The following is a 12,909-nucleotide window of genomic DNA, read 5'->3' on the forward strand; positions in this document are numbered from 1 at the left end:
CCAAATGAGCCTACGCTGCAGGATATCCTGACTGCGGTTCATACGTATGGTACCTCTCTTACTGAACTGTCAGCAGAAGTTAAAAGTATGAAGGAAGGCCTCTTACATATCAGGCATGATATGCAAAAGATAAGAGAGCGGGCTACGGCACTGGAGGGCAGGGTGAGCACAGTGGAGGACGAGTTACCGCCTATTATTCAAGATGTGCGTATGAACTCTCCTGGGGTTCCCGACGCCATGACTAGACTGGAAGACATGGAGAACAGGTTGCGCTGTAGTAACCTGCGCCTGGTAGGAATTCCTGAAAAATCGAAGGGTAAAAACCCTGTGGAGTTCATAGAAAACTTGCTGCTTACCACTTTTGGGAAAGATAATCTCTCCCCCTTCTACTCAGTGGAAAGGGCGCACAGGGTGCCGTTCAGAGCTCTGCCACCAGGGGGTAGCGTTCGCCCATTTTTACTCAAACTCCTACATTAGAAAGACAGAGATATGATATTGCGGCTTGCCAGGCAACAGCCCAGAATGTATATGCAAGGAGCAAAGATATCTATCCGGATTTTTCAGCTGCCCTACAGAAACAAAGAGCTAGATTTACCGAAGTCAAGAAACGTCTGCGGGCTCCATGTTGTACCCGGCGAAACTGAGAGTTGTAGCGAACGGCGCAGTTCATTTTTTTGAGAATCCTGTGATGGCGACTAATTGGCTGGACCGCCATAAATGGCAATTGCAGGCAGCTGCTGAGTGATTGTCTTACTCTTCTAATGTTCCATACTTTCTGCAAGAGTCTCTAATACTCCTATCAGGGGCCACTGAGAGGACACTTTGCAAGTGTCTCTCAAGTGTTTTTGTTTGAGGTGGCTCTGAGGAAGAGGCGTTTGCCTTGAAACGCATCAGCCGTCATCCTAATAGGACAAGGGACATTCGTATGGACTACTCTCGATACTCAAGATTTTGAGTCCGATGTGATTGATTTATACTTTTGCTTGTGAGTAGCCATTTTTATGTTTTAACAATAAAGCCCATATTGAGGATAATGCGCTAGGTTGATGCGCCTTTCTTTGTGTTTCTTGCTAACTTCACAGGCTCCTTCCTCTCCTGGAATGTGAGAGGCCTGCATGACTCCCGCAAAGGCATAGCTGTCTTGACTTTTCTGTCACACCATAACCCCAACTTCACTTGTTTACAAGAAACGCATTTGACTAAGGATACGGTGGGGGTTCTTCGCTCCCCAAAATACCCAGTTCAATTTCATTCATTTCATACCCAATACTCTAGGGGAGTCTCTATTTTGGTTTCTGCCACTACTAAATTTGAAACTCTGGACTCCCAGGTTGATTCTCAGGGAAGATTTATTTTTTTATTGGGTTTGTGGGATACCTTTAAATGTATACTTGCAAATGCTTATATACCGCCTCCGTTTGCCTTTGAGGTGCTAGAGTGTCTGTCTCGGTTCATTAGTAAACACCCTCAGGTTCCGGTCCTGGCGCTTGGGGACTTTAATAATGTTTTGGATGTATCCTTAGATATACACAAAAAGTTTTGTCCTCAGGGGCCTAGAGTGCTCACTCCCTTTGCCAGGTTTGTGGGAGAACTGGGCCTTATTGATCTGTGGCGAAGCAAATATCCTTTGAAGGCCAGGTTTTCCTGTCACTCCACGTCACACAGGGCCTTGGGCTCTGATCTGCTCTCCCCCTACTTGCCCACGGTCTCTTATCTGGCCAGAGGCTTGTCTGATCACTCCCCGGTTCAGGTGAGCTTGACGTTACCGGGCACTAGACTCCCTATGCACTGGAAGCTGAACCCTTTTTGGCTTCCATTTTTTACAGACCCTGCCAATCTTTGTACTCAAATTGAACATTTCATAACTGACAACAGACACTCTGCATCTCCTGGTGTGGTGTGGGATGCTATGAAGGCATTTATACGGGGCCTGTGTATTAAAGAGGTCTCGAGCATTAAAACAAAGAGTAGGCAATGGGCTCAGGATGCCAGTACAGTGGTGCTTCAAGCTGAACAGGACTTATTGCATTCACCCATGGCCAATAACAAAAACCGCCGGATGGATGTGCAGTGATTCTACCGCTCGATCCAGCAGCAACAGGCGGAACATAAAAGATTTTTCACTTCCCAAGCGTACTTTGAGGAAGGGGGAAAAAATGGCCATATGTTCCCTATTATTTCTAGGACGCAGCGACCCTCTTCGATTATACACAGATTGTCTCTTCCTACGGCCCACGTAGTCACGGACACGCCATCCATCTTACAGGGGTTCTGCTCCTTTTTTCAAGACGTGTACTCTTCTAAAGTGTCTAATGACCCGGGAGAGTTACAGGACTTCCTGCAGGGGATACAGCTTCCGACGGTTTCTGTAGGGGACTGGGAGCTCCTGAACTCCCCCATTCGTTTGGAGGAACTTTAGGAGGCTCTAGCTACAGTCCCCAATTCTAAGGCACCGGGTACAGACGGGATCCCCATTGAGTTCTATAAACGATTCGGTGGGGTTCTATTACTTGAATTACTTTGCACCATTATAGCTTCTTACGAGGGGGTCTACTGCCTTTTTCGATGTATGAAGCAGTGATAGTTGTCCTCCTGAAGCCTGGGAAGGATCCGGCCCAACCTGAATCTTACCGCCCTATCTCACTACTCCCCACTGATCTGAAAATTCTTGCTAAAGTGCTGGCCATGCGGCTCTCTAAAGTTATAGCCAAGATAGTCCATGGGGATCAGTCAGGGTTTATACCAGGTCAAGCCTACGCCATAAACCTCCGTAGATTATATCTTAATATGCAAATTTCTCCTGACAACTGTGGCCACAGAGTGATACTGTCACTTGATGCCACTAAGGTGTTTGATAGTGTGGAATGGCAGTATCTATGGGTGGTGCTAGAGAAATTTGGACTGGGGGCAACGTTCATCTCCTGGATCAAGCTGCTGTATGGGGCACCCACTGCCTGTCTTCAGATAAATAACATGCTCTCCCAATCCTTTCCACTGTATAGGAGCATGAGGCAGGGGTGTCCATTGTCCCCCCTGGCGGTGGAGCCCCTTGCAGCAGCTATCAGGGCATACCCCTTGATCCATGGGTTCCAGAGAGGCGAGAAGGAGGAGAAAGTTGCTCTATATGCGAACAATGCCCTGCTCTTTTTGGGTGACACTGTTTATTCCCTGACAGGTTTAATGGCATTGATTCGTAGGTTTGCATCCTTCTCGGGCTTTCAAATTAACTGGGACAAGTTGGTTTTATTATCATTGGACCCTCTGGAGTGCCCATTACCTCAGGTAGCTTCCCAGATTTTGGTGGTAGATAAGTTTCGGTATTTGGGCATCATAGTTCATCCTGTTTTAGCTAACTATGTCAAGCTTAAGGTTTTCCCGTTATTGCAGAAGTTTAAAGAAAAGTTGACCAGCTGGATTAAACTACCCTTGTCTGTGGCGGGCAGATGTAATCTGATTAAAATTATCTGGAGCCCGCAATTGTTATACGTCCTACACAATGCACCCGTTTGGATACCCATTCATATATTTAAACAATTTAACACGGTTTTCCGCTCTCTGATATGGAAAAGACAGTCCCCTAGGATTAGACTAGAGACGCTGCAAGAGGCCAAGGACTATGGTGGCTTGGCAGTGCTGAACCCCATTACTATTTTTTAGCGGCCCAGTTACAGCCTGTTTACGGGCTGGCTTCTTGGTGATGACTCCGACCCTGTTCTTAATGTCATTAGGGCCCTCCTTGCTGATGGTGCCCTTGAATCCCTGCAGGCCGGCAATATGAGAAATTTCCCTCAATACCCCACGCTGACCTTACTTGACAAAATTTGGCATCGTGCCAAGCAACACTTTGGATATGGGGGATTTTCCAGATATTACCGTATTATGAATAATTTGAATTACTCCGAACTGGCTAAACTGAAGACTTTCATTGGATGGGACAAATATGGGGTGAAATTTATATCGCAGTTGTACCGGGGACGTATTCTTAAGGACTTTCAAACACTTAGAGCAGAATTTAGCCTACCCAACTCCCTTTTTTACCAATATTTACAGCTTTGGCTTGCCCTCATGGCCCAAGCCAGAGACTCCACATGGGGTCTGTGTGACCCAGTCCTTCTTATTCGCTTGGTGACGTCGACGGTCAAAAAAGGTCAAATTTCATCACTATACACCTCTTTTATGGACCAGATCTCTAGAGCTATGTCCTTTAAATGCAGGGATAGGTGAGCGGAGGATCTAGGTCCCATTTTAGCAGAGGAATGGACGGGTATCCTCGATAATGTCCTAAAGGTATCTCTGTCCTCATCCCAAAAGCTCACACAACTTTTTATTTTGCACCGCATGTATAGAACCCCGCAGCAATTAAATAGTTGGCATTGGAGGGATTCTCCTCTGTGTCCTCAATGCAAAGTACATACGGGAACTTTGTTACATATGCTTTCTGGAGATTGTGAAAGGAAAGGTATGTGTTACTTGAATAGCAAACTCAGATATATGGCACCTAATATGACGAACCCTGGTAATTATGTAATACTCTCTTGGATGCACATAGGCGCCCTAGCCCACCCATTTGTGTGACAATAGCAAATGAAAATTCGCTATTGTCACACGGATCCTCCTTCTGGCCAATCAGGATGCGGGTCCGAAACCCGCTTCCTGATTGGCCAAAAGGCGAACCCATGCCATTGGTCGAGGAGGCGGGAGGACTCAAGGAGACGCAGGGGACTGAGGAGAAGCCGCCGCTGCAGGTAAGTGCACTGGCTTTCTGCATTGAAATGGGGCACGCTGTGGTCAGTCTGCATTAAAGGGGGGGCATGCTGTGGTCTCTCTGCATTGAAAGGGGACATGCTGTGGTCAGTCTGCATTGAAGGGGGACACGCTGTGGTCAGTCTGCATTGAAAGGGGACACACTGTGGTCAGTCTGCATTGAAAGGGGGCACGCTGTGGTCTCTCGCAACATCATCAATATCAGCTAAAATCACACACCTCACCAAAGAGAAGCAGTTCCAGCCATCACATTAGGGGTGAGCTAATTAAATGTTTGACCAAATATAACAGGCTAATTTTTAAGTTGATCATTTTGTACGGCCCCCGAATGATGTTACAAAAATCCAAATGGCCCTTGGCAGAAAAAAGGTTCCCCACCCCTGCTGTACAGGGACTGCAATTGATCCATTGCAGGTGTTGCTTATGTTAGCCATTGATTAATGCAGAACGTTTAGTGTTTTAGCTATACCCTTTATTGGCTACTCCAATAACTCTAGCCAAAAGCAAGAAGATAAAAATGAGGAGCCATTTTGAAAGATAAAATTATTTAAAAAAATCAGTATTTACTGTAATATTCCCACAGTACCTCTGTTCTGCCACTAGATGCCTTCATTTTGATGTTCACCCTCATTCAACCCGCTTTCCCTTAGCCCAGGTTGTCATGAACCTCTTACAACTAAGGATGAGCTGAGTGTTCATTCTGAATATACGTTTCTGTGACATCACTTACCAAATATGGTCATGTCCATAAATGGTCAATGGCATCACTTGGGTGATGCTGTACCCTTGTACAAAACAATTGTACCTGCCAGGTCATTTGTTGGGAGGCAATTGACCTGACTAGACATGTTTTTTTATTTTGCCAGGTTGGCAGTCATCATGTAGATTTACATTATTGGATGATGTAATTAATGGTGGATGTACAGTATATTGTGGGTCATTTTTTTATTAAAGGACATATTCAGAAGCGGAGTTTGTGTGTGTTTTTTTTTTTTACTGTTGACATTTCTTTGTTAATTACATTAAAGTGCAACTTCACCTGAAAAGTTCTACTGTTTCTTCTCCGCCCCCAGTCTTTTAACACTTTTGATTTTTTCTTTTAGTGAGCAGCCTACCTATTTCTGGCAGGTACCCACTCCCACTGCTGCAGGTCCATTCACAAAGTGCAGTGTGATTTGCCCATACACAGTTGGGAGCCAGTAGTAGAAGGGAACAAATTCTTTCAGGTGAAAAAAATGAACTTGTGTGTCCAGGTCCCTCCACCTAAACACAGTGTAGAAAATATGGGGTGCTTCTTCTCTCTTGCATACCCCTCTGGGTGTGCTAATCGCTCAGATCTATATCTCAGAACATGTGCCTTATTCAAATTTCCAGAGCTCCTCTCCACTCCTGCTCTGATTCTCAGTGGATAGTGGTATTCAGATAGCCTAGGATGGATCAGCCTTCTATATTTTCTCAATCGCCAGCGGATCTCAAAATCAAAAGGGCTCACAATAGTGCAATATTGCCGTAAACAATCAACTTTATTTCAATATTCGATTTCCCTGAAGAAGCCACGTGAACGGAAGTGGCGTAACGCGTAGGGACGCTATACCGGAAGTGAGGACCGCGATCTCCCCTTACTCAACCTAAGGCGCATTGTTTGTACTACAAATGTGAGTGTTTTTAATCCAATATTGAAATAAAGTTGATTGTTTACGGCAATATTGCAATATTGTGAGCCCTTTTGATTTTGAGATCCACTTGCAATTGAGAAAATATAGAAGGCTGATCCATCCTAGGCTATCTGAATACCACTATCCACTGAGAATCAGAGCAGGAGTGGAGAGGAGCTCCGGAAATTTGAATAAGGCGCATGTTCTGAGATATAGAGGTGAGCGATTAGCACACCCAGAGGGGTATGCAAGAGAGAAGAAGCACCCCATATTTTCTACACAGTGTTTAGGTGGAGGGACCTGGACACACAAGTTCATTTTTTTCACCTGAAAGAATGGGTTTAGTCACCTGTGGCACTTTATAAAGGACTGAGTTATTTTATGCACAATTTATTTGGTTCCCAACTCCGGTCCTCGGGACCCACCAACAGGCCAGGTTTGCAAGATAACTAAATTACATCACAGGTGATCTCATTTGCTGCTCAGTGATTGCAGTATTCTAGTCTGCATCCCCCAAGGTAATACTTAAAATCTGGCCTGTTAGTGGGTCCCGAGGACCGGAATTGAGAACCACTGGTCTAATGCACTGCACTTTACCTGTCACCTGATTATTTATAAGCTATAATTTATTGAAATTTATGGAGCACATTAATGCACTTTACACCTGATTTTATTTGGAGATAAGAGCACTATTTCCTTTATGTTATTTATGTATAATATTTACTGTAGCACCTTTTATAAACAAACATTGTTTTATTGTGCCCCTACCTATAAGGGACCCTAGTTGATACATTTAATCACTTTTCTACATATTTTTACACTTGTATTTCACTTAAATATTTATTTCATAATTCGCCACCAATACTTCCCAGAAGCGCAGTATCCCCCAACTCTACTACTAGTTTTTACTGCCTGGTTTTCAGTACTGATACATGCAGCATTTGGGAAGGGTCTATTTTTAATACACCTTTCCGTAGACAGCGCGTGACTCATTTTATAACATACAGTTGGGAGCCAGCTGTGATGCCACAGGAAATCACAGCAAGTTTTCCACATCCAAGATGGTGGCACAATGGACCGAACGACCAGTAAATAACTGGCCTGGGTGTGGGCAGGGCTGGATCTCTGGACTGGTAAGTGCATGTTTATAAAATTTGAGCAGCTACAGTATTTGTAGCTGCTGACTTTTTTTTTTTTCAGACCGAAGATCCTGTTTAAGCTATCCAAAAATGGGTATCACTTAAACCCCCAAATTCCAAATGTTCTGCATCATGTACAGTACATAACATACTAAATGACCACTAGTTGAAGTGTACATGCATTAATGGTTAGATAGCTGCTGAAGTCCCTGTGGAGTCCCTAAAACCCAGGGCACACAAGCATTCAATTCAATTGAGCTCCACCTTGACCCTTCTACTTCACTTCCAGATCACTATTTGTCCTAAGAATAATGACAATTGTCAGTTAAAATAAAGCAGTGGCAAATCGCAAAAAATGGCCTGTATATAACTCAAGGCAAAACTTTTTTTTTAGTTTTGGATCTAGTGGAGAGGAATTTGAATGCTTGTCAGTTTTTATTGCTGTCTGTGCCCCATTAAGAAGATTCATCCTCTCTATTTGTCCTGTTTACCATTATCATTAAAAGTGAAAGTAAAAAGAAAATCCCAAATTTTGGGTTCTCTCCAGAAAAGTAATAGAGGGGAAATCGTCCACTAAGGGCCTGGACCTGGGGGTCCCCAATAAATTCCCTTAATTTGCTCGGATTTCCTCTCATGTCCTGTTTGGCTATGGGACAGGAAGTGAACGGGAAATTAAAATTAATTGAAATCTCTGCAACTGGGCACAGATGGCGAAAAAAAAAAATTGACAGGGTTTTTAACCCTCCCTTACTCTATCCAAAATGAAAAAAAAAGTTTTGCTTATAGTTCTATTTCATTAGTATGGGGGTCTGATAGATGTGTTCTCTACATACACATTTATATACTGTTACTTCTGCTTTTTTCACAGTCATTTAATTTTAAGAGACAATGTACACTTTTCTGTTAACTGTAGGAAACAAAGTCTGAGCCTGTGATGACACTCACCACCTGATGAAAACCAACCACCTACCTTCCTGTTTGATCAAAGAATATACATTTGTGGTCAGAACCAGTTTGAACCAACAGCTGTCATGGCGGACTGCTGCTAGTTCGCTTTTTGTGTCAGTCACATTATTTTAATGCCTATTTAATGATTGACTTACCATAAGAAGATATGGACACTGATTGGATTGATTATACAATCACACCTAGATTACAACCTAGAACACGCCTATGCCTTATGCATATTCATTACTAAAAATTAGTTAGCCTGTTGCTTGTTAGCTAGAGATGCTTCTCCTTTTTGCTCAGCTCACATGAATTGAGCCTCTGTGTATTGTATCTCTCCACTGCAGTGAATAAATGAACCTATTTTTCATCAATATGGACTCACTATTAGAGATGTACCGAACGGTTCGCCGGCGAACGGTTCCCGGCGAACTTCGAACGTTCGCGTTCGCCGCTGCGGGCGAACATATGCGATGTTGGGCCGCCTCCTATACATCATCATTGAGGCAAACTTTGACCCTGAACATCACAGTCAGCAGACACATTCCAGGCCAATCAGCATATCTCCCTCCCACACCCTCCCACCTCCTATAAATAAGCAAGGGCAGCATCCATCTTAGATCATTTCTGTGTTACTGAGAGCAGGGAAAGTGCTGGTGCTGCTGCTGCTGTTATAGCTAGGGACAGTTCCCGGTCTTGTTAGCCAGTGTTCTTGGTACACTCCTGCTGTAAGGACAGCACCCCAAAAAGCCCTTCCTAGGGCTGGTATTTGAGTTTTTTTTTGTATATATATATATATATATATATATATATCTATTGTCCCCAAAAGCCCTTTTGAGGGCTGGTATTTGTGTAATTTTTTTTGTTCTGTGATATATATATATATATATATATATATCTATTGTCCCCAAAAGCCCTTTTGGGGGCTGGTATTTGTGTAATTTTTTTTGTTCTGTGATATATATATATATATATATATATATATATATATATATATATATATATATATATATATATTGTCCCCAAAAGCCCCTTTGAGGGCTGGTATTTGAGTATTTTTTTTAATGTATATATATGTAGCATGTCCAGAACCAGAAAAAAAGATCATATAGGTGTAAAAGGGGTTCCCACCATCCCTGCTCTACTGAAAAATTATCTTTTTTTTCTGGTTCTGGACATGCTACAGAGCTGAAACTTCACAGGTACACTTTTTAGACCCCCTAGACACTAAATCACACAAAAAAAGTTCTTAAAAATTGTCATTTTTGATAGAGAGCTAATTATTGGAAAAAAAAAAAAACTTAACAAAAAAAACATTTCTTTGGATTTATTGTTTGGGGGGTCTAAAAAGTGTACCTGTGAAGTTTCAGCTCTGCAGCATGTCCAGAACCAGGAAAAAAAGATCATATAGGTGTAAAAGGGGTTCCCACCATCCCTGCTCTACTGAAAAATTATCTTTTTTTTCTGGTTCTGGACATGCTACAGAGCTGAAACTTCACAGGTACACTTTTTAGACCCCCTAGAAACTAAATCAAACAAAAAAGTTCTTAAAAATTGTCATTTTCGATAGAGAGCCAATTATTGGAAAACTTAAAAAAAAAAAATTCTTTGGATTTATTGTCTGGGGGGTCTAAAAAGTGTACCTGTGAAGTTTCAGCTCTGTAGCATGTCCAGAACCAGAAAAAAAATAGAATTAGGGTTAGGGCTAGGGTTAGGGTTAGGGCTAGGGTTAGGGTCAGGGCTAAGGTTAGGGTTATTTTTAGTGCTTAGGGTTAGAGTTAGAGGGGTAGGGGTAGGGCTACTAACTCTAACCCTAAGTATCTCACCGTAACCCTAACCCTAGCCCCTAACACTAAACCTAACCCTAACCCTCTAACCATAACCCTAACGCTCTAACCTTAACCCTAACTCTCTAAGCCTAGCCATAAAAATAACCCTAACCCTAACCCTAGCCCTAACCCTAGCCCTAACCCTAACCCTAGCCCTAACCCTAGCCCTAACCCTAGCCCTAACCCTAATTCGTAATTTTTTCTGGTTCCGGACATGCTACAGAGCTGAAACTTCACAGGTACACCTTTTAGACCCGCCAGATGCTAAATCCAAAGAAAACTTTTTTTTTTTTTTTTTTTAACTTTTCCAATCATTGGCTCTCTATCAAAAAGGACAATTTTTAATAACTTTGTTGTGTGATTTAGTGTCTGGGGGGGGGGGGGGGTCTGAAATGTGTACCTGTGAAGTTTCAGCTCTGTAGCATGTCCAGAACCAGAAAAAAAATAGAATTAGGGTTAGGGCTAGGGTTAGGGTTAGGGTTAAGGCTAGGGTTAGGGTCAGGGTTAGGGTTATTTTAAGTGCTTAGGGTTAGAGGGTTAGAGTTAGAGGGGTAGGGGTAGGGCTACTAACTCTAACCCTAAGTATCTCACCGTAACCCTAACCCTAGCCCCTAACACTAAACCTAACCCTAACCCTCTAACCATAACCCTAACCCTCTAACCTTAACCCTAACCCTCTAAGCCTAGCCATAAAAATAGCCCTAACCCTAACCCTAGCCCTAACCCTAGCCCTAAGCCTAACCCTAGCCCTAACCCTAATTCATATTTTTTGCTGGTTCCGGACATGCTACAGAGCTGAAACTTCACAGGTACACTTTTTAGACCCCCCCCCCCAGATGCTAAATCCATAGAATTTTTTCCAATAATTGGCTCTCTATCAAAAAATTACAATTTTTGAGAACTTTTTTTTGTGTGATCCCTCTCCGGCATGCCACAGTCCAGGTGTTTGTCCCCTTGAAACAACTTTTCCATTACTATTGTGGCCAGAAAGAGTCCCTGTGGGTTTTAAAATTCGCCTGCCTATTAAAGTCTATGGCGGTTCGCAATGTTCGCCGGTTCGCGAACATTCGCCGATGTTCGCGTTCGCCGTTCGCGAACGGCGAATTTTATGTTCGCGACATCACTATTCACTATCTCATCCCAAAGGTTTTGTTTGAAGACTCCCTAACCGGAAGCAATAGTATATATTTAATACTTGCAGTTAGCTAAAGGAACAGCAAAGCTGATACATTCTGCTTTAAACCTTGGTTTGTCTGATTGAAACATTAGACTAAGCTGTCTGATAAAAGCTAAATCAAAAAGATAAGCCACTGCTCTAACTATTTTATTAGTGTGTGTTTATAACTTTGGAATTCTGTAAACAAAAGATTTGTATAAGCAATCAAGCAAACTCAGAGCCAGGTAAGGAACTTTAAGTCCCTCCTACAGGTCCAATGTCAGAAGCGCTCTGGCTCCATCACAGCTGCTGGACTCATTCCAGAATCCTGGTTTGCTTGTTCACCTGCAAGGTGATTGATGTAGGCAATCTCTGAGTGGAGGCAAAACCTGATTTAAGCCAGCCAAGCCTGCAGTGTCATGCTTGTGATATTGTGTTTAACACGTGCTTCAAGCTCCCTGTTTGTCTGCCCTGTCTGCTGTTTGGTTTCCCCTTGTTTTTTTACCTTGAACTGGAACTTGGACTACTCGTTGAACTCTGCCTGCCTTTTAAATAAGGATTAGACTCTGCCTATTCTGAACTTTGCTTGCTGTGTATCTGGACTGTCATTGAACCCCTTTGCCTGTGTCACATACCTGACGGCTGAGCCTGACATGCAGAGGGAAAGCCTCTCGTACATCAGGCAGGAGCATGCAGAGCAAAAGAGGCACAGGGTGCATGGTCAGACAAGCCAGGTTGGTAACAGATGATCAGATGCAGGCATAGACAGTAGGCATAATCAGGTTACAGGCAGAGATCAGCAATGCAAGTTCAGGCAGATGAGACAACAGCAAAGTCCAGATACAGGCCAAGGTCTAGGTGGGAGAGATTCAACTGAGTCAGAGGCAAGCCGGGTTACACACAGGAGTAACAGGATCAGGTTCCAGGAACACAGGTACAGCTGCAGATCAGACAGCAAAGTATTAGTGCAACTGCAGCACTTATATATGGCACTTGGCTCAAATGCGAATATTTGTGCGTATGCGCACATTTGTGTGTCTGACATGATGGGCATTGGCGCCTGTCTTTGAGCATTAATAGTCCTATGGCCAGCATGTCCCTGACAACCTGTCTGCCAACCGCAAGTACCGGTTTGTTGTGCTCAGTTTGTGTCTACCCCAGCATGGTGGACAGGCACCATAGCATTGGGTAAAAGACCTGGGGGCAACCGATTACCAGTAGGCCTTCCTGCTTTAAAGGAAAGGGGGCTGCTATTGGTCAAGAATACAGAAGCTACTGTAATTATAGTGTCTGACCATCTCTGCTAGGGGTAAGTGTGACACCCAATAAGAATGCAATGTATATATATACATATACATATATATATATATATATATATATATATATATATATATATATATATATATATATATATATAT

This window comes from Pelophylax lessonae, assembly GCF_965119305.1.
Source record: "Pelophylax lessonae genome assembly, chromosome: 4".
Lineage (NCBI taxonomy): Eukaryota > Metazoa > Chordata > Amphibia > Anura > Ranidae > Pelophylax > Pelophylax lessonae.